The sequence below is a fragment of the Accipiter gentilis genome, chromosome Z, assembly GCF_929443795.1.
Source record: "Accipiter gentilis chromosome Z, bAccGen1.1, whole genome shotgun sequence".
NCBI lineage: Eukaryota > Metazoa > Chordata > Aves > Accipitriformes > Accipitridae > Astur > Astur gentilis.
In genome coordinates this window covers 27,482,873-27,509,454 of record NC_064919.1, presented here as the reverse complement: position 1 = coordinate 27,509,454, position 26,582 = coordinate 27,482,873, and positions in this window count along the sequence as shown.

Here is a 26,582-nt window from a genome sequence, read left to right as displayed (position 1 = left end):
GTTAGCATCAGGAGGTCACACCAAAAAGACTTTCTATGGCTTACACCCTCATGTTGTTAGGGAGCAATTTTTTCCCCAGTTAGTCCTCTCCACTGGCACTCAAGCTGGCAAAAATGCTGCCATATTTCTGTGTGTTTTTAAAACTGTTGCAGTGAGGTTAATACTCCCCAGCTGGATGGAGGCTGAAGTGGTCTTTACATCCTGTGTGAGAGTAACCCTCCCATGGCTAGAAAAGGAGTCTTTTGTTCTGGTCCATTATCAGTATTCCTTGATGGGTAATTAATGCACACATGAAATGTTAACAGTCAAATTCAGCCACAGTGTGTTGCTTTCCACCCAAGAGATTCCTGCCCACAAAACTAGAGGAACTAAACTGCACATGGTCCGTTTCTTGAGCTGTTAGTTGAGATTTGGTATATTTAACTAACCTGGGCTCAGTTTCTGACTGAAACCACAAAGGTTTGTAAACTGTAGCACTTAGGGACTGCTTAGGGATGGCAAACTGTGGGGAAATGAACAGGACAGACTGTTAGGTTATGTGAAAGCTGGTCTGCATGCCCACGAAGGAGCACAGAGACAACGACAGGAGAGGGAGCTCAAGTAACAACCTGCCAAATTAATCCCAGGGCCATCTGCATAGGAGCCATCAGTCCCTCAAAGGCCCATCTGCACAAGCCTAGAGGAATGCAGAGTCACAAAGGCAGGAGGGAACCCAAAGTTCTTAGAAGGAAGCCCCCTCCTAGGGCTGTTCCAGGAGAGAAACTCACTGATGGGGGGAAGAGAGGAGTCCCGGCCTTCTTGGAGCAAGGTAATAGGGAAGTAAGATGATCTGTACTCTGCAACAGGAGTGGGTCTGAAGCCTCAGGGGCTTGTATGCACAGGTGCAAGCAACTGGAAGACTGGGGATCCGGGGGAAGCTAATGGAGGGATCCACACTGTATCTATATATATTCTCTTCAAGGCATCTCTATATTGCTCAGCCAGAGAGGGGACCAGGATGTGGCCATTTGTGCTGTTTGAGTTCATGTCAATATTCAGTGTGTAAATCTGTGATATGTGTGGCCAGACGTGTATATCTGTGTATGTGTGGTGTATACATCTGGTCTGTGTGCACGTGGCAGCCTCACCTCCTTTGGACTATTGGATCAGGCAAAATATAATTTCACGAAATGTAGACAAGTTGGAATGCTCCTCTGTACCTCAAATTGCTAAATATGACCTACCATTGCTCTACCAGCCAAACCCAGCATAAGAAACCACCCATTTCTCTATTAAAACAGAGTTAGAGATAAAAGACAATGAGAACAATTTCATTTCACAGGTGCTGCAGGCAGGCTGTGTTAGCATGTCTTGTAGAGAACTGTGCTAACACAGCCAGGTTGGTTTCACTATCCAGATGGCCAATCCAATCTGGGCTATCTCGAAGTGCAGAGAAGGCCATCACTGATCCCTGTTCCTCAGCACCCTACATAATGCATCCCATGTGAGAAGGTCACAGCCTGCAGGGGCACAAATACTAGTAGAGAGAGATGTTTGTTCTTCCCACGAACCTTTCTGGGCTTGTTACCCCTGACCAGAAGGGAAGCAAAAGAAGCAAGCTAGTCAAAAGTGTTCAAAATCCCTCTATAACTCTGCAACATCTTCTAGATATCATTTCTTTATGTTATAATAAAAAGAAACTATCATAACTCTGTTCACTGAAGCACTCAGAGATGCTGTAGTGGGTGTAATCAAAGTAACTAAGGTTCACCAGCTTGAACTGAGCTCTTTACTGCTCTGGTTAAACAATACCCACATTAGCTCATTCATACACAGCTCAGATAGGTCACCATCCTTAAATACAAATACATTGACACACATGGCATGGTAGTAAATCAAGTTTTAGAAATAAGAGCTTGAAAAAAAAACACTTGAAAAAATCAGCAGAATGTCAAGGAAGACTCTATATTCTGAAGATCTTTTTGTTAAATCATCAGGATCTGAATTATCCAGCAAGATTTATAGCAATGTTATACAGAGGCATTCTCTCCAGTATCTAAAACTAGTGGTGTGCAAGACTCTGTGTGTGTGTTTTAAAATGAAAAACATAATAAATTATCTTTATGGCATAAACTGAGCTGTGGTAAAGACTAAACACACTTCAAGTTCTCAAAAAAGCATCCTGTACAAAGTTAGTTCTTCAAAATGACAAAAATATTACCCCATACAAAATTGGCAGAAACAATTAACAAGAATATCTGAATTATACAAAGTCTCAGTCAAGCAGATACTTCTGGATTTTTTCTCTCCTTTAGTGTAAACCAAGCTAGTAATTTCTAACAAATTGAAGGCAGATTTAACTCCATTAATTCCGACCCTCTCCATCCATGCCTGTGTATATGGGAATAGAGCAGTTCAGAAAAAAAAGTTCATTGACAAAACCACACTATTTTAGTAACATAGATATGCATCAACTTAGTTACAATGTATTCACAGAATCATAGTATGCTGTGGGTTGGAAGAGACCTTAAAGATCATGTAGTTCCAATCCCTCTGCCATGGACAGGAACACCTTCCACTAGACCAGGTTGCTTAAAGGCCCATCCAACCTGGCCTTGAACACTTATCGTAGAATAGAATCATAGAATTGTTTAGGTTGGAAAAGACCTTTAAGAACATCTAGTCCAACCATCAACCCAACGCCACCATGCCCACTAAACCACTAAACCATGACCTGAATTGCCTCATCTACGCGTTTTTTGAACCCCTCCAGGGTTGGTGACTCCACCATTTCCCTGGGCAGCCTGTTCCCATGCCTGACAACTCTTCCAGTGAAGAAATTTTTTCTAATATCCAACCTAAACCTCCCCTGGTGCAACTTGAGGCGATTTCCTCTCCTCCTATCACTAGTTACTTGATAGGAGAGACTAGTACCCATGTCACTACTACCTCCTTTCAGGTAGTTGTAGAGAGCAATAAGGTCTCCCCTCAGCCTCCTTTTCTCCAGGCTAAACAACCCCAGTTCCCTCAGCCACTCCTCATAAGACTTGTGCTCCAGGCCCCTCACCAACTTGGTTGCCCTTCTCTGGACACGCTCCAGCACCTCAATGTCTTTTCTTTAGTGAAGGGCCCAAAACTGAACACAGTACTCAAGGTGTGGCCTCACCAGTGCTGAGTATAGGGGAAAAATCACCTCCCTGCTCCTGCTGGCCACACTATTTCTGATACAGGCCAGGATGCCATTGGCCTTCTTGGCCACCTGGGCACACTGCTGGCTCGTATTTAGCCAGCTGTCAACCAGCAGCTCCAGATCTTTTTCTGCTGGGCAGTTTTCCAGACACTCTTCCCCAAGCCCATAGCATTGCATGGGGTTGTTGTGACCCAAGGGCAGGACCCAGAACTCAGCCTTGTTGAACCTCATACAATTGGCTTCGGCCCATTGATCCAGCCTGTCCAGATGCCTCTGTAGAGCCTTCCTACCTTCAAGCAGATCAACCCTCCCGCCCAACGTTAGAGTCATCTGCAAACTTACTGAGGGTGCACTCAATCCCCTCATCCAGATCACTGATAAAGATATTAAACAGAACTGGCCCCAATACTGAGCCCTGGGAACACCACTTGTGACCTGCCACCAACTGTATTTAACTCCATTCACCATAACTGTCTGGGCTTGGCCATCCAGCCATTTTTTCACCCAGCGAAGAGCACACTTGAACAAGCCATGACCTACCAGCTTCTCAAGGAGTATGCTGTGAGAGACAGTGTCAAAGGCCTTACTGAAGTCCAGGTAGACAACAACCACAGCCTGTCCCTCATCCACCAGGTGGGTCACATGGTCATAGGAGATCAGGTTGGTCAGGCAGGACCTGCCTTTCATGTACCCATGCTGGCTTGCCCTGATCCCCTGTTTGTCCTGCACATGCCATGTGAACGCACTCAAGGTGAACCGCTCCATAATCTTCCCTGGTACTGAGGTCAGGCTGACAGGCCTGTAGTGCCCCGGATCCTCCTTCTGACCCTTATTGTAAATGGGCATCACATTGGCACGCCTTCAGTCATCTGGGACCTCCCCTGTTGACCAGGACTGCATCCACTTCCAGAGATGGGACATCCACAACCTCTCTGGGCAACCTGTTCCAGTGTCTCACCACACTCTCAGTAAAGAATTTCTTCCTAATATCTAAACTAAATCCATCCTCTTTCAGTTTAAAACCATTACCTCTCGTCCTATCACTACACTTCCTGATAAAGAGTCCTTCCCCATCTTTAAGTACTGGAGGGCCACTATAAGGTCTCCCCAGAGCCTTCTCCAAGCTAAACAACCTTATCATAGAGACAATAAAGTGCTGATCTGAGGGTCCCTGTTTGGGCACCAATTGCCGCAGAGGATCCAGAGGGGACACCACACACAGACCAATGTGATCAAGTGAAGCCCATTTACTACAACTTTTAGCACAGTTATATACCTTATGTGCTTGTGCACGCGCCTTATACAATACTCTAATTGGTACAATACCCCATTTCACGCAACGCTATCTTATCCTCTATTGGCTGTGCAAGCTTCTTCACGAGGTGTCCAGCAGTTACTTACCTCATTTTTCGGCATCCAGGAGTTGTTTGTCAGGCTCTTCTTATCTTCCTTTTCCCAGCGTACAAGGACACAGCGTTCTTGTCCGCTTCAGCACTTTGTAAATTTATGCTTCGTTCCCAGCTAAAGGCTGGATTGCTCACATGCTCCCGCCCAGCCAAGAAATCCTCAACAATTCCCCCTTTTTGTTTTTGAGCAATCCAGGCTTGCTTAATAACTTGGGATGCCATTTTTTCTTAAAAAGCTAAACAAGGTAAAATTATTACAATAGCTAAAATCACAATAACTACAACAATGCCCATAATTCTTTAAGCCAACCCGTTACCCCTAATTTTGGCTTTAGCTAACTTTTACATTTACCCCACACTGTCTTCCTGTAATCACACTATGTTTAATCAAATTATGCTTAACACACTTTTTACCTAATGCAAGTTCTATATACAATAAGGCACGCTGACCTAAGTCTTCTACAAGCAATAAATCATATACTTCCTTATAATGCCTTAACCAAAAACCTCTCTGAAGGACTCAATGTCCGCTAGTCCTCTAAAGTGTAATACTCTGTTAGTCAGAATCTGTCGGATCAGTGGCTCCAGCACCTGCTGGTACCGTGCCAGTTGCCGTTGGGACGATTCTGGACCCAGCATCAGTGCGAAGCCATATCTTGACCCACTTGGCTGGGATCCAACGAATGCCTCAATCTGTAAGCAAACACATACACCCTCTCCCAGTAAGCTTTACTTCTGCAGGTCCGCACCATTGCCCAGACTTTGGGTCCTTAAACGTTACCATGATTCCTGTACCTTGTTGCGTCCTTTCCGCCTGTAAAAGAGCATGATGCACTACCATTGGTGGGTCTTTGTGATCACCTGTCAATCTAAGATAATTTAGCACAAATAAGGCTTTGGTCAATTGCTTCTCTGGAAGTAAGCCCTGGGTCCCCCCCTTTTGGTTTTGCAGCATGCTCTTTAGGGTCTGGTTGGCCCATTCAACAATAGCCTGTCCTGAGGGAAGATGTGGAGTACCCGTACCATGGTGAATTCCCCACAAATTATAAAATCGAGCAAATCGTGTAGAACCATAAGCTGGGCCGTTGCCTGTCTTAATTTCTTTAGGCACACCCAGCACTGCAAAAGAAGTGTGAAGATGTCGTTCAACATGTAAGGCCTTTTCTCCAGTTTGTGCCATGGTGCACATAGCAGCAGAATAGGTATCAATACACACATGCACATAATGCTTTGCACCAAACCACATGACATGGGTGACATCCATTTGCCACAACTGCAATGGCAAGAGACCTCATGGGTTAACCCCACAGCCCAAGCCCAGCCCCTCCTTTTGACAATCGGGGCATGCTTTAACAATACCTTGGGCATCAGTGAGTGGTAAGTCAAATTGCTTTGCTAACATCGTAGAGGGTTGGTGCGAGAACGCATGTGATTGCTGTGCTTGTTGAAAACAATTCCCTGGAAGAGGCACCCATGCCGCTGCAACCAATTGGTCAGCTCTGTCATTTCCCTCTGACAAACCTGGTAGTTTTTGATTACTTTTTATATGCGTTATAAAATACCCTACACTCTGAGAGTTCAAGCAGCATAGTAATGACAAAAGCAACATTCCCAATCTTTTGTTTGTGACCTCCTTTACCATTGCTCTTTCCATCCTTTGTACCATGCCAACTACATAAAGAGAATCGGATACGATATTCAGCGGCTCCTTAGCCCAATGCTGCAGTGCCCAAATCTCTGCTTTTAATTCTAGCATCTGTAAAGAATCCCCAGGCTCTCCCTTTTCAAAATGCTCACACCACTGATCGTTAGTATCTTTCCACGTACAGGTGGCCGTACCTGTCTTTTTCCCAGCATCAGTAAACACTGTTACCCCGTGTACAGGTGTTTCCTACCTCCATGGTTTTTGCTCAAAGTTTTGCTGTTCCAATAGTGACCACAACTTATGCTTTGGATATTGATTACTTATCGTACCTCCAAACCCCGCTAATGACACTTGTAACACTACAGAATGCCAAATTCCCCATTCCAAATACCATTTTACCAGAGGTATTAGCAACATTTCTGGTTCCATCCCTGCAATCTCTACAATCCTCGTTCTTCTCCCAATGATCAGTTGTGCAAATAATTCCAATCAAGTTACAATAGATTTGTCCGGCTGCATGGCCAAGAAGACCCATTCCAGAATTCTCAAGGGATCTGAGTGCTTTGTGTCCCACTGACAAATTACCGCATAAGGGTGTTGTCTGTGAGAGTCCCCTGTATTAATGATTATCAACATGATTGGTAAATCCTCATTGCATCTGGATGCAAAGCTAGATGCAATTTTCTTTGATATATATTCTAAGGCTTTTTGCTGTTCTCCTGCCATTTCCTGTTTCTCATCTGCACGTGCGCTCATACCCAAGAGTTCTAACAGAGGGGCCATATCGTCATTAGTGATACTGCAAAGATTCCGCACCCACTGGATATCTCCCACAAGCTTCTGGACATCATTCACCGTTAAAATTTCTGATGTTATTTGAACCTTCTGAGGTTTAACATTGCTAGCATCTATGTGTCACCCCCAAACACTTCCAAGGTGCTGCCTTTTGCACCTTTTCAGGAGCGATTATTAATCCACAATGGCTTAAGGTGTCCTGTAATTGAGTTAAAATTTCATCCTGTGGCAAGTTCCTTCCCGCTATCAAAATGTCATCCATATAATGATAAATGATTAACTGAGGAAACTGCTTTCTTACAGGCTCTAGTGCCCAGGCCACATACACCTGACACACGTGGGGGAATTGTGCATTCCTTGCAGTAACATGACCCAATGGTATCTCTTATAGGGTTCTGCCTTATTAATTGATGGTACCAAAAAGGCGAACCATTCAGCGTCATCTGGGTGCAAGGGAATGGTGAAAAAACAATCCTTTAGATCTATAATTAACAAATGCCATTCTTCTGGAAGCATAACTGGAGATGGCAAACCCGGCTGCAGGGCTCCCATATTATGCATTACCACATTCACAGCTCTGAGATCATGTAACAGTCTCCATTTCCCACTTTTCTTGGGAATGGTAAATATTGGTGTATTCCATGGACTAGTAGAAGGAACAACATGTCCCGCTCTCAATTGGCCCTCAACTAACTCTTGTATTTTTAGCAGCCTTTCAGAATTTAGCAGCTACTGAATAATCCAAACAGGCTCATCTGTTTTCCAGCTAATTTTCAGGATTGGCTGCCCCTCAGTGACCGCTCCTAAAAAGGATGGGTCACTAACATTGCCTTCATTTGGCTCAATAAATCATGGCCTATGAGGCCAAGCAATTCAGTTAGGGTAGTCATGACATACGGACGTGTCGTAACGTGCTCACTGTCGGGGAACACAAATGTAATCGGTAGCTGACTTACTAAGGTGGCTTGTGTGCCCCCTATCCCTGCAATACCAAAATTTGGATTGATCAATGGCCACGATGGAGGCCAAATGCATCATGAAATAATTGTAACATCAGCTCCTGTATCAATTGTCATTGGTTTCTTGACGATAACTCCATCAGGCCCTTCCAATTGCACTACCTTTTCTGGTTTACCTCTTGTTGTGTCCATGGCAAAGTATACCTGCGGTTTCCCTGTGGAGCCGAATCCACCATCTCCACGTTGTACTTCACCTGGGTTTGGAACACACAACCTGAATGGAACTAATTGTGCTATTCTGGTACCTTTAGGAATAGAAACAGGAGGGATTAAAACATGAATCATAACTTTCACAGTCCCACAAAAATCTGCATCAATAAGCCCTGGGACTACCAGAATTCCTTTTAGAGCTGTTGAAGATCGCACCATTAAAAATGCACTAAGCCCAAACCCCAATGGTCTCTTTATGTTGCTATCCACCAAGTGGACTCCTGCATCCACCAACATAATGTCTACTGAGGTTTCCATATCCACTCCGGAGCTTCCTGCAGTGGCAGATCTGGTAGTTGTGAGGCTGCCTGAGGGCTGGCAGCCCAAACCCCTTGCATTTGTGTCATCGTGCGAGAGGCTTTCGTGCTTGGTGTAAAGTTTCCCTTCTTCCTGCATTCTTGGGTGGTATGGTTATTTTTCTTACAACTTTTGCACCGTCTTTTTGTTAGCAGAAACTCTACATTGGCTGTTGATGTGTCCAAGTTTACCATAATTAAAACACTTGACTGAGGGTTTCTTACTGGCCTTATCAATAAGCGTATTCAGTACTGACTCACGGCAGTCTTTAATTTCTCAAGGACTTTCCAGTCAAACGCCTCCCATCTTTTTTGTCCATCATTTTGTACAACAACGGGGAATGCTTGGAGCATAGTCCCTTCCACAATGGCATTTTTTATTACTCCTCTCCAATGCCTCTCCCTCTCGTCTGCAGCGGCTCTTACAGGCGGCTCCGCGTCTATCGCGGGGGCGGATGGCTTCGGCTTCGAGAGGCGGGATGGATTGAAAGGCGGTGGCGGGGGCGCGGACGGTGCTGCCCGGGGGCCGGCGGTGCCGGGGGCGCTGGCGGCGGCCGCTTCATGGCCGGCTGACACACGCCGCGGCGGTCGGACGGAGGCTGGCATACGGCCAAAATCTTCGTTCTCTTGCCTTCTCGGCTCACCCTTTCGGGAGGATGCATATCTCCCCCTCACTTCTGGTTCTTCTGACCGTACTGTCAGTTTTTGTAACTGGTTCACCACCTCCGAGTCTGTCGGGCGACAATCGCCCCCCCCGCCCCCCCGCCCCCAATTCCCCCGCTACTCGCGGAGTAACAGGCAGGGGGATATCTTCGGCGCCAGCGACCTGGCTGGGTATAGGCGAAGGCTGTGTCTGTGCAGGCGTCTCAGCATTAGCAGAAATGGATGCTCGGGGGGGTGGGGGTGGAGATAGTTGTGTAGAGAATGTCCCCCCAACTCCAGCGGGGTAGGCTGACGCGGCAGCGGTGGAGGCAGCAAAGGGGGTCACCCCTGCCTGCCGGTCCGCCCTCAGTGCCTGCAGCGCGTCTCGAATTACCTTCCAGTGCGCTGCGGATTTGTTTGCCTCCTTTGCCTTATCCCCCCCGCTTCTAATAGCGTCCCACAGCGCCTTGCTTGTATCATCCCAGGTCGCTACTTCGAATGCAACATTTATACTCGGAATAAGTTCTCTCTTCCAAGCCCATAAAAGCAACCCCTTTAAACACAGAATTATCGCATTTCAGTCCTCTCTCAGAGAGAAAATATCAAAGGAGTTTTAGGACCGCTTCCTGCTCTTTGTCCAACCCAATCTCCTTCTCCGACCACTCACCTGATCAGGGCGAGATTCAAGCTTCTATTCACTTGTGGGCGCCTCCTCGTCTTCCCAGCTCAGCTGAAGCTCATGTTGTTCTTCCCAGCTTATTTGAAGCTCATGCTATCCTGCCGGGGCACCAGGGATAGTTTCGGCTGGCTTCTCCACTCCCTCGTTGGTTCAGTTCCACCAGAAATTCTCGTAGAGACAATAAAGTGCTGATCTGAGGGTCCCTGTTTGGGCACCAATTGCCGCAGAGGATCCAGAGGGGACATCACACACAGACCAATGTGATCAAGTGAAGCCCATTTACTACAACTTTCAACACAGTTATATACCTTATGTGCTTGTGCACACGCCTTATACAATACTCTGATTGGTACAATACCCTGTTTCACGCGGCGCTACCTTATCCTCTATTGGTTGCTCAAGCTTCTTCACGAGGTGTCCAGCGGTTACTCATCTCATTCTTCGGCATCCAGGAGTTGTTCGTCAGGCTCTTCTTATCTTCCTTTTCCCAGCATACAAGGACACAGCGTTCTTGTCCGCTTCAGCACTTTGTAAATTTATGCTTCGTTCCCAGCTAAAGGCTGGATTGCTCACATGCTCCCGCCCAGCCAAGAAATCCTCAACATCTCTCCTCATTGGCTCCTCTATCACCTGGAGAAGGAAGTTGTCATCAAAGCTTTCCAGCAACCTCCTGGATTGCTTGTGCCCCACTGTGTTGTCCCTCCAACAGATCAGTGTGGTTGAAGTCCCCCATGAGGACCAGGGCTTGTGAGTATGAGGCTGCTCCTATCTGTCTATAGACGGCCTTATCTGCTTGATCTTCCTGATCAGGTAGCCTGTAGCAGACCCCCACTCTAATGTCACCTGTCCCTGCCCTCCCTTTATCCTGACCCAATAGGTTCTCAGCTGGCTCCTCATCCATCACCAGACAAAGCTCCATGAACTCCAGCTGGTCACTGACATAGAGGGCAACACCCCCTCCTCTCTCCTCTGCCTGCCCTTCCTAAGAACCCTGTATCCTTCCATGCCAACACTCCAGTCATAGGAGCAATTGCACCATGTCTCCATGATGCTAATAAGATCATAGCCCTGCAAGCACACACACTTCTCTAACTCTCTTGTTTACTACCCATACTACCTGTGTTTGCATAGAGGTATTTAAGTTGGGCCCCTGATGAAGCTGGCTTACTGTCTGGAATTCCTCTGTGCTGCTCTTCAGGTGCTCTCCTGCTGACTTGTGATCCTTCTCCAGACTCTGGGCATCTACTGCTGGCACTGGCATCAAAATGGTAGGAGTGAAATGGATTGAGGTTCCCCTCCTCTAACACCTTCAGTTTAAAGCCCTCTTCACCAGCTTGGCAAACCTATGACTAAAGATGCTCTTCCCCTTCTCTGACAGATGGACCCTGTCAGCCCCCAGGAGACCAGGTTTCTCAGAACGAGTCCTGTGGTCTAAGTAGCCAAACCCCTGCCTGTGGCACCCGTATCCATTTGCTGATATGTCAGGTTCAACTGGCCCTTTCAGACCTTTTCCCTTTGACCAGGAGGGCTGATGAAAAAACTACCTGTGCTCCAGAGTCCCTTACCACTGCTCCCAGGGCTCTCTATCCTTAATACTCCTCAGACTTCTCCCAGTTGTATCACTGGTGCCCAGTAATAATGGCACTTAAATGACAGCAGCAGATAACAGTCAGTGGGCTGTACGAGGCTTGGTAGTCTCTTGGTGACATCCCTGATATGAACCCCCACTAAGCAGCACACCTCTCTAGAGTGTGCATCAGCTCAGCAGGTGGGTGCCTCTGTACCTCTCAGAAGAGAGTCTCCTACCACTATCACCTATCTCCTTTTCTTAGTTGTGCTCATTGTTACACAGGCAGCAGACTAGGCTGCCTTACCCAGCTCCAGTGTCTCTTCTGATGTGAAAGGTCCTTCCTCTCCTCTTCAGTCTGCAGAGTGGTGAAGGGGTTCTACAAGGGCACCTCAGGCTTTGGGTGAAGTCTCTTCCTCCTGCTGGTCCTTGCCATTGCAAGCTTCCATTCTTCTGCATTATTGGCCCCCTCCCTTCTGCATGTGCCAGGGGACTTTTTGGCTGTTTGGCCATGGGCTGCAGGTTCACTGCAGACTGCACTTGGAACCAGCTATCTAACTCCTGCTCAGACTCCCTGATGCTACACAGCCTTCTCACTACCTCCTGCAGCTCAGCTACCTGCTGCCAGAGGTCCTCCACCTGGGCACGCCTTTTGCAGGTAGGTTTGCTGCCTGTCCCTGCCCCAGGAGAAAGGTCTAGGCACTTCCTGCCATCTGAGGTCTGTACTGCATCCTCTCCCCTCAGCAGCTCCATCTGAGTGGAGGTATTGGCCACCGCTGGGGTAACAGGTGCAGGCTCCCCAGCCGAAGCTGCAGCCTCTGCTTTCAGTCAAGTGGCCACTGTTCTGCCTTGAGGGTCGGGTAGGATAAGTGCCCTTGGCCTGCGCAGATGGTGACAGAACGGTGCCCTGTTTCTGAGTTATGTGGCCTCCCCATTTGGCCAGTGGAATGTTTCTACTTGAAGAGGAGCACTCCCTGCATGCCCTCCCATGCCAGCGGCTGTACCAGGGCCTGTTTGCCCACTCTGGTCTCTGTGCTCCCATGGGCTGCCCTTGGTGGGAGTCAGGGGTAGCTGCCATTACTCCTGGCCCTGCCCATGTCTCATCAGCCACGCTCCCTCCTGAGAGCTGCCAGCTCCTGGTGGGCCTCCACGTGCCCCTGGGGTTTCCCTGGCTCAGGAAACCTCCCTTGCATGCCCCAATCCTTGGTTCCACTGCGGAACATGCCTGCATCAGAGCTGATTGCCTTAGCAAGAGGTTTGTAAGCAATTTTAAAAGTAGTCTTTTCATCCAGCCCTGCTCACTGACTTCTCTAACAGTCAGACTAAAAATGTATAGACTAAGAAAAAAATCCATATTCCACTCTAAATTATGCACATGTGTGCCTAACTCCCAATAGTTGTTTCTCAGTTAATTGCAAATCACTGAAAAGTAGATTGCCATATAACAAAAATATAAAATGGTGCCACAGAGGATTCCTATCTTAATTCAGAGACTGCTCAAAAAGTAGGTAACCATAGAATAAAAAGATGTAAGCAGGAGAAAAAGGATGGTTTTACATAATGAGTCTTTTGATCTTGTGTATGCTTATGTATGTCCTTAATATTAAACTAAGTATCCCACTGAATCAGGAAGACTATTTGCCTGTATAACTCAGCCTGTGTTACACATGTCTTCAGCTTCCAGTCAAGCACAAGCGTGTCATTGCTCCAGCTACACAGTCTTAAGTGTTCGATTAATCTGCAATTTTGTTACTACACATTCTGGTGCTTTGCTCTAGAAACCTCCTAAATCTGGCCATCAAACGAAAAAAAAGGGGTTGTGCAAACAGACTCTCCACTGTGGACTTCAGTGGCATGAAAGGATTACATTTGGTTTTACTAAATAAAGAACTGCATTTGACCAAGACCCTACAGATGTACGTAAGGAGTCATAAGGAAGACGGTGGGGTAGTGGAATGATGTAATCTTTGAAAGATGAGAGGAATAAAAAATTGGATAACAAATGGACAGGTCTAAGTTTTCCCATTATTCCTGACAGTTGTAAGTATCAATGTAATTCCAAGCTATTTAAACATTTTTTTTATTCATTTAAAACATTGTATGGAGAGAACTTTATGTCATGTTACTGGCATGAAACCATCAATTATTGTTCAAAATTATGTCAAAATTACAAGAAAGAAAAAAAAAAAAGTATTTTCTATTGTTTTATAGATGATAGAATTGCTTTACTCTGACCTCCTTACTGAGGTCTACATACACCTAATTCCTCCATGTAAGTGGGAAATTAGTGCTGAAAGCAGCTCTTTCAATTTATCTATGCTTGCCTTCTCTCTGCTAACTCTCTAGGGAGTGCAAAAGATGTGATTAATCAAGATCAGATTAATCTGCACTCTCAGAAGAGCATTTTAAGGCATCTAAAGCACTTCTCACTTCCAAGAGTATTTTTAGGAAAGTCTACTGTGATAATGGCTGAACATGACATTTACTCTTCAAAACAAAATGAGACTCAGCAATGCACTCAACCTTCAGTCAAACTATCCCTTGAAAAAAGTGTGAGAGGCAATGGGAATGAATTAATCTCTTGGGTCATCAACTCTACTCCCTTATTATTACCTAAACCCTTTCACAAGTTTACTGAACCTCATCTTAGAAGTTACTCATTACCCCTGCTATTTTTATCAGAGGGTCATTCAAGGATCTTAGTCCTCTAAAGTCCATCAATTTCCAGCCTAAACTTGCATAGGGCCAGTGTTGCCTTTTCTGTGTCAGTACCACCTATTAGCACAGCCAGTGTTGCTTCCATTGAGATTACTCTCCCATCTTTCACTTTTCTGACCTTTCTCTTTCTCCTCCCTTTTCTAACTCTCCTTTCACTAGTATACATGCTGTCACTTCACCTGAAAATCACAATTCATCTTATTTGTTTTTGTGAGGCAGATTTTTCAGATGGACTTGTAACTAATGGAAAGCAAGAAATACTCAGCAGTTGCAAACATAACCTTCTACTATCCAGGATGAAGGAGCTGCAAATCTGTAGCAGTGGACTGAGTAGAAGAGAATGGGGTTTGGGAAAATAGCATCCAGAGGTTGCAAAGAGTAAGCAAAGGAAAGCTGAACAGTATCAGTGCCCTCAGCACCAATGTTTCCCTACATCTCTACCTGCACCTGCCTTGATTGCACTATCTCATTTCCAAAGATAGTTCTCTAGTATATATGAAAACACCAAAGAACTACTCCAGACTGAGCAATGGCTTGTGAAAGAAAATACTTGTGGAAGTTCATATTCACAAACACATGCCTTTATATTCTTAGTAGTACTGCCATCATCAGGATAGCTGTGTTTGGTCTAATGAAACCTAGCTAAATTCAACCCATAAGATGACTACATAATACTTTACCTTTGTTTTCAATAGCATTGCTAATTCCCTAGTGGGTATAAAACTGAACAACAAGAGTAATTCTAGAGTATATGCTTTGTAAATATTAGTTGATGGAAAAGAAAGGGTCAGGGAAAACTAAACTGCTATGAGTTTCGCATTATTTCTGCTGAGACTTGCAGCCTTTTATAGAGATTGTAGTTTTTCATAAAGACTGCTTCTAAATAGGTAGTACTATACACTTCTGTGTGGCCTTTCTGGATTTACCCACTGACAGTGTTTCTTTTAGGATGACTCTTCATTTGAGAAAGTTATGTAAATTTTTATCATTTTTGTATTTTAATAATGTCTTAGAAAGCTGTGGTATAAGAAAGTCTCCACTCTCATTGTTTCAGGTCTTGAAGTCTGTTGTGACTGATAATACCATGGGTTTATTACATTAATAAAATAAATTACATGAAAAGATATTGTCAAATATTATAACGTATAATAGAAAGGCATTAATTTATTTCTTTGTTCTGCAGTGCCTGAAAAAAATTGTACTTTTTGCATGCTCTGAACATCAGGATACTTTAGAAGACTGATGTAAAACACCAAAACAAAACCAAACTTTGATATGGATATGCCAGTTTTACATACTTAAAATATCCAAAACAGCATTAAACTGGCTAGTTTTAAGTATGCACAGCTCCATGAACAATTTACATATGCCATTTTAATTTAATATTTAAAGAAAAATTTCAGTATCTCTTAAGCGAGTCTTCAGATACCTTTTACATTTTGGTAATGTAAGACCTTCAAAAGACAATGGTAAGACCTTCAAAATGGTAAATTTCACAGTTTTTTGAGAAGACAGACAAAATGCAAGAGGATAGGCTATAGCCTGAGTATTTTCTCCAGAAGTTGTACATCCCTGCTGATGGGCAAAGAATGTAGAAAAGAGATGGTCTTTCTAGCTAAACAATGACATGGATTTATTTAGGGTTTTTTCACATGTAATAATAGAATGCCTCAGATAGCTAGTGACTTAGTCTTTCATAACACGACCAACTTGTATAATCTCAATCAAAAGGTTTCATTGTTCACCTTTGCTTGGTGTTCAAAACCTGAAAGTTTAACTCTCAGATGAATATTCTGAAACCTCCAGCCACAGCATGTGTTTATGTGCATATAAATGTGTATATAGTCTTTCTGCCCAATACAGGTTTTCAGTCAAGTCAGTCTGCTTAGATGGCAGCCCCCTAGGAAATGCAAGTACCTGTCACAGCCTCTGCTCCCTTGAGGACCCAGCATTCTTTGTATAACCACTTAACTTCTGTTTCTTACATACATACATACATACATACATATGATAGGAGTTTCTGCTATTCTCAGCTATCACAAGCAGCCCCTAAGCATCTTTGACTGACACTTGAATCACTCTGCAAAAGTTAAAAAGTGCAGATAAAATAAATAAAATGTCTTTGCTTGTGCAGCAGTAAGTAATACCACCTAATTTTACCACAAACACCAGAAATACCTAAAGCAGATAAACATTTTAATACTGTGTGAGGCTTCGGAATTTTACATCCTGTATTATATTTCCCAACTTTATCAAAGAGTCTAGCATTTAGCCTAATTTTCAATAAGTTAAACTTCACCGTTTTCTAACTGTAGCACAGGCTTCACTGCTTTGTTTCTATGGAATACAAGATGAAAAGAATGAAGACAGTAATGACCTATTAGAAACAGGGTAATGGAATGATTGTAGTTGAGAATCATCCCTGAAGTATTGTGTGTTTTCCTTCCTGATAGCTTTCTAACCTTGAGAAAATATGCATTTACAAAAATTTAATGATAATGCCTCTGTTTACAACTTCATTGCTGTCAAAAATCAAAGTAATTTAGTAGAATACAGTGGCAAAATTTAACTATGACATTGTTAGTAAACAAATTTTATCTACATCAGAAGGTGAAGTTTTCATGTATGTAAACATTTTGACGTGTATAATGTTAATCTATAAAGCAATTGAATGAGAAAGAGAAAAAGCATTTGAATTAGAGGAGAAAAAGAGAAAGGGCATATATAAAGGCCCAGTAAAAGACAAGACAAGACAAAGTCAAGATCCAAAGCATGCTCCAGAAGGCATCCACACAACGGAGTAATCAAATCTTAATGTTACTAGTGGGGAAAACAAACAAAAAAATAAAAAAAAACATTCAAACACTACTACCACCACCCAAAAAACCCACCCACAAATAATAACAAACAAACAAACAAACAAACAAACCCAACACCCTAAGCTGTTTCTAGAACATAACAATACCAACACAAATTCTTTTTATAAAGGTGACAAAGACAGAGTGCATTCTGTTTGCTTCTTTGTAAGAAAGAGCCAACAGGAGAGAAAAGAGGCAATAAAGGCTTAAAAAGATACAGCAAATAACATAAATTCAGGAAAGCTCAATTGCATATTTTTATGTATTTGTAAGAATAAGTCATCAGTTTAATGTAGTAATGTATTTTTCACATGTTCCCTTAGATAAATGAACAGCCATATGCAAAGATCTAGCATAGCTCTAATAAACAGTGAAAGTTCTGATACACTCACAGGTGCTCTAGCTAGCAGTTTCTTCTCTTGTATGCCTCCAAGGATTGACACATAGAAGGTTTATCTCCATCCAGCTGAGAATAAGGTAAAGGTTAGAGGGAATTCAGAGATGCTTAATTAAAACAGTTACCCTGACAACATCAAACAACAGTAAACATTACAGTACAATACAATAACTAGCTATTTACAGTTGTCTATTTGTCTAGACGTGCTCTATTTCTGTGAACTCATGCTTATTTTCAAGAATACAATTATAAACCTTTATCACATGCAGTCCCAGACCCTTGCATAATTCCTTTGATTTCAGTGGAATTAATACCAGGTGGAGATCTGGACCAAAGATTCTAAACTTCTAAAAGCTTCTTGGCACTAAACAGATATTTCCCACAGCTTTGTCCTTTGTCTTTCTCAGCTGGGGCCCCTAGCCCCTCAAAGTCTCCTGGGGTTTGCTGAAAATCCAGACCTGGGGAGCAAAAGTTTCCTTCATTAGGTCCTGCCTCATTCCTTCCTTTGCTGTCCTTGGCCCTTGCCTGCGAATACCTAATTTCATGCTGGCTTTATCTGATTCTTCCACCAGCATCAACCCTCTCTTCAAAGAGGAGGTAACATCTGGCCTACCTCAAAAACACTGACAAAAACATTTTATGCTTAACTGCCAAAGCAGCTGATAGAGAGTGAAAGCTGGTTTTAGGGCTATTCTAATATTTAATTTGCCTTAACACACACACACACACACAAACACACACACACACACACACAAAAGCCCACACCAAACCCAAAACATTTTCACCCTCTCAAAGTACAGAAACCTGCTTTACACAGATAAAGGACTCCTTCCTGGCCAGATCACCAACCTAGTAAGTTGGCCTAGTAAGTTGATGGATATACAGGGTTAGAAAAGGGGGTTGCAAGTACTGTGCCAACTATTGACTGCAAGCCAGTACTCATAACAAGGACTTTTAGTGTTTTGAAACTTATCAATGATATTATTCTCTAGTCCAGCTCAGCTGTCTGCTTCAGGCCTATTACTGAAGTAGCATTAACTGAGATAAAGTTTCATATCCAAGAAACACTTCAAGGAGGTTGCTGTCAAGAGTACAGTTGAAAAATTATTGAAAGCTCTTCTTCACATAGGGAATAACCTTTGTAAATTTTCCAAACAGGAAGGAGGCTTGGGGTAAGTCTTCTGGAGTGTTGAAACCTTTACAGGGGTTTTTAAGTAGCTTTTCAAGTTAGCATCTTGCACTTTTATGCTTGTCCATAGCTTTTACTGAGTAATAACTCCTAGTTATTTGCCAAGCATTTTTGTAGCAGTTTTTCTCTACAGTTGGACCTTGGATGTCTGTACTATTGCCATGTGGCCTAACGTTCAAAGGAGCTGAATTTTTTAACTAAAACAAACAGGATACATGTTTAACTACACTACAGACAATACGTTATTAGTCTAAAATGAATTTTTAAAAATCCTCTCACTCTACAAAGTGCAGGAAATATTAACTCACTACTACTTCTCCCATGTTTTTAAATGAGTTATGCAGTGATGAACGAAAGTTCTCAGGTAGAAGGATGTACCAAGTTATAAAAAAGTTGCAGTTTTCCCCCCAGCTTTGTTCTTTCCAGTTCTAATAGATTTTAACATACTATTTTTGCCACCATATAGCTACAGGTGCCAGCAGAGAAAGAGTATCACCCAATTATTAGGCTAGACAGGTTGTAACATTTTCATTAGACACTTCTCTATATAACTGTCAAGCAAAAGAAAACTCAGAAAGGGACAGCAGTCCTGATACTTACATTTTTTCTAAATTATTTAGCATCTAGGTTTTTAAACAACTAGTTCTAAAAAAAAGAAAAAACTTAACTCAGGTTGCTTTTTCCTGGGTCCTTCTGACTGAATCTTCCATAGTGATAGTTCACACTTTAAAATTTTTGCCCAGGGGAATCAATAAGATGCAAAGTTCTGTACAGAGATTTAATAACTCCATGGGGCAAAGGAATTCAGGAGTTCTGGATTCCAGCCATGTCCTCTTGTTATAAGGCTACAACTAATATTGTGTCTTATTTGTAGTTCAGAAATACTGCACCCAAAAGTACTGCAATAGAAGAAGAAAAATTTTGAGAATGTTAAAGCTATCAGATTTAATCATTTTCACAAGAAGTATGTGGTCCAACTGCAATTGTACAAGTGTCTTAGTCATTATAATAGCAAGAATACACCCGACTTCCAGAGTTTGCTTTCATTCACATATGTTCCCCTAACTTTTACCCTACCCAGCATGCTGCAATTACTTTGATCCTCCAGCCAAGTGGAGTCCAAACCTTTTGGATGGAAAAGTCATTAAAAAAAAAAAAAAAAAGCCTTCTACAGCAGAATCAAGGTCTCTATCAATGACTTCTTATGCCTTTTCGCTTAAAAACAGTTTGCGCTGCCTGAAACATTTTATAAATACATCAAATTCAAGCTGCACTAGTATAAAAAAAAAAAAATCACACTATTTTGATATTTTGGCTGTTTCTGAAGTAATTTAAAGTTATTTGTTAAGAAAATTTAAAAAACGACAGCAACAACAAAACAAACACATAGCCTAAGAACATTAAAAATTACTAAGTTAAGAACCAGGTCTTCAAAGCAAGAATGAGGTAGACTCAAGGAACAAAAGCCACACGCAAGCACAGACTTCTAACAGTTCTGTTCTCCAATTAAGTTTTACTTAGAAAACAGCCCTCCTCACTTTCTTCATCACATAGCCTTGCACCATGCTCCTGACTCCTCATCAGTCTCCATTTCTCCCCTTCAGTGCCTGAACTGCCTATATCACTTCAGTGAAAGAAGGAAGGACAGGTTGGAAGTGGGGAATGTATAAAAATTGATCAAGCTTGTCACATTGTCTCTTGCCACAGCATGGTCGGTCTGTCTTGCTACTCCTTACTAGAAATATTCACTTTCTTACTACAGACACCAAATAGCACCAACAATTAGGCATCAATCCTGAGTCTTATCTATCTGACACCCAATAGCTAAGCCCCTTGTTGCTCAGTACTACCTCTTCCAGCTGATGAACTCACTTTCGTATATCTGCTGCTGGGGAGGTGGACTAACACTGGAACAGGTTTTACTTAGTCTTAAACATCATTCTACCTAAGACTGACTTTTCTGAACTTTTTTCAGAAAACACAGATGTGATGGGTTGACCCTGGCTGAACACCAGGTGCCCACCAAAGCCGTTCTATCACTCCCTCATCCTCAGCTGGACAGGGGAGAGAAAAATAAAAAAGCTTGCGGGTCAAGATAAGGACAGGAGAGATCATTCACTAATTACCATCACAGGCAAAACAGACTCAATTTGGGAAAATTAACTCAATTTATTACAAATCAACCAGAGCAAGGTAATGAGAAATAAAACCAAATCTCAGAACACCTTCCCTCCACCCCTCTCTTCTTCCCGGGTACAACTTCACTCCCGGATTTCACCACCAAGCCCCCTCAGCAGCACAGGGGGACTGGGATGGGGTTTATGGTCATCACACATTATTTTCTGCCGCTTCACCTCCTCAGGGCGAGGGCTCATCACATTTTTCCCCTGCTCCAGTGTGGGGTCCCGCCCACGCGAGACAGTCCTCCACAAACTCCTCCAACGTGGGCCATTCCCACGGGCTGCAGTTCTTCACGAACTGCTCCAGCATGGGTCCTTTCCATGGTGTGCAGTCCTTCAGGAGCACACTGCTCCAGCGTGGGTCCCCCATGGAGTCACAAGTCCTGCCAGAAAACCTGCTCCATGGGCTCCTCTCTCCATAGATCCGCAGGTCCTGCCAGGAACCTGCTCCAGCGCGGGATTCCCACGGGGTCACAGCCTCCTTTAGGAACCCATCTGCTCCGGCATGGGGTCCTCCGCGGGCTGCAGGTGGATATCTGCTCCACCGTGGACCTCCCTGGACTGCAGGGGGACAGCCTGCCTCACTATGGTCTTCCCCACGGGCTGCAGGGGAATCTTCACTCCGGTGCCTGGAGCATCTCCTCTCCCTCCTTCTTCACTGACCTTGGTGTCCGCAGGCTTGTTTCTCTTACATGTTCTCACTCCTCACTCTGGAGGCTGTTTCTCCCCATCCCAACTTTTTTTTTCCTTCTTAAAAATATTATCATAGAGGCGTTACCACTACCACTGATTGGTTTGGCCTTGGCCAGCGGCAGGTCTGTCTTAGAGCCGGCTGGTATGGGCTTGCTCTCTCTCGAACACAGGGGAAGCTTCCAGCAGCTTCTTACAGAAGCCACCCCTGTAACCCCCTGCCCCGCTACCAAAACCTTGCCACACAAAGCCAATACAACAGAGCTAAGGACTAATCTTATCATGCAGTTCCTGAGACAATTCAGATACAGAATTTTGTGACTCTACTATGCCATCACAGATCTTCAAACTTCAGAAAACGTCATTTCTGAAGTACCTGGAGAAGAGGAGTTTGTCTGTTTAGTTTCAATATACCTTTCTACATTTCTAAATTAACTTTGTGTCTTGTTGTATTCATGTCTTGCTGGCTTCCCTCCACCCAAGGTTCCATCCTTTTTCTCCTTGTTGCAGCAGAAGAACTTTCTTTTAATTCAAGAAATGTAAACATATTCAAGGCACTCCCTTCCTAAAGTGGTCTCATTTAATTTTAAGGCTGACTCCCGCTGGAATTTTAGCACAAAATTGGGCAACTGGAGTATCTATTTGATCTACAGAGTTTAAAAAAAAGCCACAAGAAAAAGCTTTCTCATGCTATACCACAAACCTTGCAATGGGTAATGCAGATGTTACCTCTATATTACACTACGAGTTACATCTTGTCTAGTCTACCTTGTAGGTTCCTCCACACAAAAATCAAGTTTTCTTTTTTTCCTTTGGCATATGCCTCACATATCCTTGGGCAACATCAACTTTCCTTGTATATATTATACTTAAAAAGCAGTAGGACTGTGGTTTTGGTGGTTACAACACTGATGTGAGTCAAGTTTGGTACCTTGGTTTCAAAACAGTTTTGGTTCTAAAAATCTACACAATCTCATGGCCATAAATAACCATGATACTCCAGCATATACCCATTCTACTTTATTATATGTAACTCAATCCACAGGTCAGATCCTTCATTCTAATTCCAAGCTAGAAGCCCTAGGCCTCGTTTAAAAATCATTCAGAGATTTTTTAGATAGCTCACCTATCAACTAATTTCATTTCAAACATCTGCTTTTCCAGGGTCTATTTCAGATGCAATTGATGGCTTCATAACTCTTTCAGGTCATCTCGTCCCCTTTTTTATTCTGAGTGATTTATCTTCATTTAAAAAAATTAGTTACTCTGAGTCTTCCCATAAGAGATTTAGGGACAGAAGAGGGATTTCCTGTTTTCCTCTTTCTTGTCTACTGTCCTCACTGGTTCTGACTTTTGCATTGCTGAGGTTCCTATTCTGATGTGATCTGTTCTCACCTCTTCCCTTCAATTTTTCCAGCTTGCACTTGGCCCAGACACTCTACCTGTACTGTTGCAACCAGTTACAGAAGTTTCCACAGCCCAATTGGTAGCATCAAACTTTGGGCAGGTTTTCTCACGTTTGCAGACAGGGGATTATCTTACTTTCTCCCTACATAAATTTCAATAGAAAGTTTTATTACTGTAAAGATCCCTTAAAAGTCAACCTTTTCACCAAACCCTGGGTCAGGTTGTTTTTTGGTGGGTTTGTTTGTTTGTTTTGTTTGTTGGTTGGGGTTTTTTTCTGAGAACCTGATTAATTTATTCATCCAGGTTCTCAGTTCTTACAAGTAGTCACTTGTACTGAATAGAATAGAGTTAAAACACTTCTCTCCAGCCAAGGAACTTCCCCATGTTCTTCTAAATGTACTGAGTGAAAGGGAATTTCTCCCTGCAGATTGTAAAAATAGAATTTTCTCCCTGAAGAATAAAAGAAAAAGGAAAGAGGAATGAGAAAGTGAATGAAAATGGAAAGGAACAAAAGGTTATCATAAAGAAGTGAGAGAGATCCTTTTCAAAATATTCTTAGGATTGTTAAATCTTTCAGGGTTGGTGAAGCTGTGGAAGTCAATTCAATGTAGAAAACAAAAAGTAGCCATGCTTCACTAAAAGGATCCATCAAAGAAAATCTTCATTGCTTGCTTGTGAAGGGAGAACAAGTTTCAACAGAATTTGTCAGGGTCTCTTTCCAGTCAGTCCAATACTTGCCTTCCTATCATTTCCCTCATTATATATATGAAATACCAGAAAAGGCGAAATATGTGCCGGAGCTAACCAAAATTTACACAGACTTAAAAGAAGAATTAAAGCCAATTTTAATCCTTTATCATGTAACAGTTACACTTAAGGGTCAATATACCTTCAGTGAAAACACATGTCCTGAAGTGTCTGAAAATTGCTGTACCAATGGGAAAACACAGCATCTTTCCCATTCCTTCTTATGCTGCCCAGAGTTCTGTCATAGTTTCTGCTCTCTGGTACTGTAAAAATCTGGGAATGTAACATCACACCAGAGGGAAGATGCATGTCTAATGAGAATGGAAGGGAGGTAACTGCTGTCATCCTCTTCCCATCTTACATCTTAATAATGGGAGGAAAAAAGTCATATCACATGGCCGAGGGTAACACATAGCAGAAGGTTGCAGAGATGGCAACACTAGCAGTTCTCAGCTCTGCTTTGTCACACATTCCTTGTTATGGAGTCAAGGTGGTCTGTCAGAGAGGCTATGAAACAATATGGAGAATCTGTAAAATTCCTGTGTGTAAGCAGAAGACACAAGTGTTGCAAAACACGTAGTCTCCTCTGGCTCCTAGTAAGTCCTTACCTGGTATAGTAGAATAAGGTAATTTTTTTTTTTTTTTTCTGCTGAGTCAATTAGGCACTAGAAAAATATTTTGGACATAACAGTATCTTTGTAAATTCATCAACCTGTTCTGAGAAAAAGAAGTGAGCAGCGGAAATAGCACCCTGAGGAAAAAGTAGTAATGGCTCACTGACAAAGTAACTCAGTGGTTTACACTTCTGCCTGTGAGGTGCTACCAAAATTCATTCCCCTCCTTCATCTGTGGTGACTTGATCCAAGCTTCCCACTGTGCTGAGTAGTGTCTGAGCTGCAAGGGTAGTGCTCTGCTTTCATCTCTGCTTGCTGAAGTGCGAGCCCTTCTCAGAACGTAATTTCCTGCTAGGAAAATATCTCTTTCAGTCCTTCTTCTCCTCATGCTTTTTCACTGGGGAACATATTACTTCAGAAAGGACTGCTGGTATCCCATGGGTTTATTGTTTATGCCAAAGAGAAAATCACCAGCAGAAGAGATGGAGACTACCTTTGGCACAGACAATGCAATGGCCTGACTGCTAGGGCACTCTTTAGGGAGTCCAAGTCTGTTCAGGCAGAATGAACTTGGCTCTCCAGCAACCTGGCTGAGAGCCCTAAAGACAGGGCTCTCAGAAAAAAAGGATCCTGTATTTTCTAGCGGTATCTTAAAACTACCCTTTCACCTCTTTTACTTTCCAAATGTCTGCAAGTGAAATGCTTACTTTCATATTGAATAGAACATTTTGATGAGACAAACCCAAATAATTTTGATTTAATTCTTGGTTTGGTTGCCAAAAAGCCAAAACCATTAATTATTTACACAGCTTTACAATGCAGAAAATACCATTTATAGGTATTTTACAATATCAACTTGAAGCTTTGCTTCTTTTTGAAAGTATGGTGTTTTTACTGGAAGCAACAGTTTGACAGTCACACAGAAGGGTTGGTGACTCTTTTTTCTAGCTGTTGAAATTAGCCATAGCAGCAGATTGGAAGATTCAACATGCTCCATCAATAAACAAGTGATTCTCTAAAGAAGATTATAAGCAGAAACCTGGCAGGTTTCAGCAGATTTTTCCACTCAGACATGTTAGTATATCCAATTGGGTTATGCTGCTGCCTTTTGCATACTATAGTGAAATAATACATTTTTAAAAAGTAGTATCTTGCACAGCCTTGTCTCCTATTGAGTGGCTGTCTGCACTGTTTCTTTTAGTTTATTTCCACTAAATCTGAATCATTGTTAGTTTTATTTCCTGATCTCTTTTATCACGTTAGCAGAAAAAAGCAGGGTCCACATTGGCTTATTGGTACTAATGTCGGTTTGAGAAATAGCACAGCCATTTGATGCATGCCAGAGCATGGATCTTTGATTAGCCCCATGCTTGTTGACATCTCTTCCCTGACTTCTTCCATCATCTTCTGAGAAACCCAATTTTCGTGCGGGTAATGCTACCATTTTATAATTAGCAGTGAATATCTTGTGCCTAAGATGGGAAAATCACAACAGAAGCATGGATCAACTAGATTTTTTTATGAAATGATAAAATCTGACACAGTTTTACTTTGCCTTTAGTCAAGCTCCATTGCAAGGGAAAAAGGAGAAGAAAATGATTATTCAGCAAAGAGTGATCCACCTCATTCACAGTATGAGAGGATCTCATGCGATCTGACTTGACATAATTGCACATTCTGTGTAGCACTCATGCTTTCTTGCATATTTTTGTCAATTGGCAATGACCCATCCCTCCCTGGAAATTACTGGACATTATTAATTTTCTTCACAGAGGAGTAAATCATACGGGAAGCAGGATACGGTCTCATCTGTCCTAAGCCAACAGGCTGAAATCAAGCTAAAACATAGCAGTTCTACTAGCATAAACCTGCACAGCCCAAGTTTTACCTGATTCACAGCTCTTTATGGAACAAATTACACTGTACTGCATAGCTACTTCAAAGCAATCTGAAACTAAAAAAAGCTATAAAATTAATAATTACAGCAGCTACTAGTTTCTTTGACGCTGTTCACAGAAGCAAAAATAGCACGTCAAGGGGCATACAGCTGAGGAAAATGTGTATCTGGATATAACCCGAACAGTTATATACTTCATAGAGTCAAACAGGTCTACTTTCAGTATGTCCAGCAGCACAAACTATTGATCCAAGTATTGTAATAGAAGAGAGGAATTGATTCAGCTGTCCATAAATTCTGAAATGGAAATTACCTTTTACAGTAAGTAGGTAGTTCAGTGTATTTACCATGTCTGTGAACTTACCAAGCACTCACTCTCAGGTATTGACAAGGTTAAAAAAAAGAAATCAAAAAGAAATCAGGTTTCATGTTAAAGTACTTAATTTCTTTCCGAAAT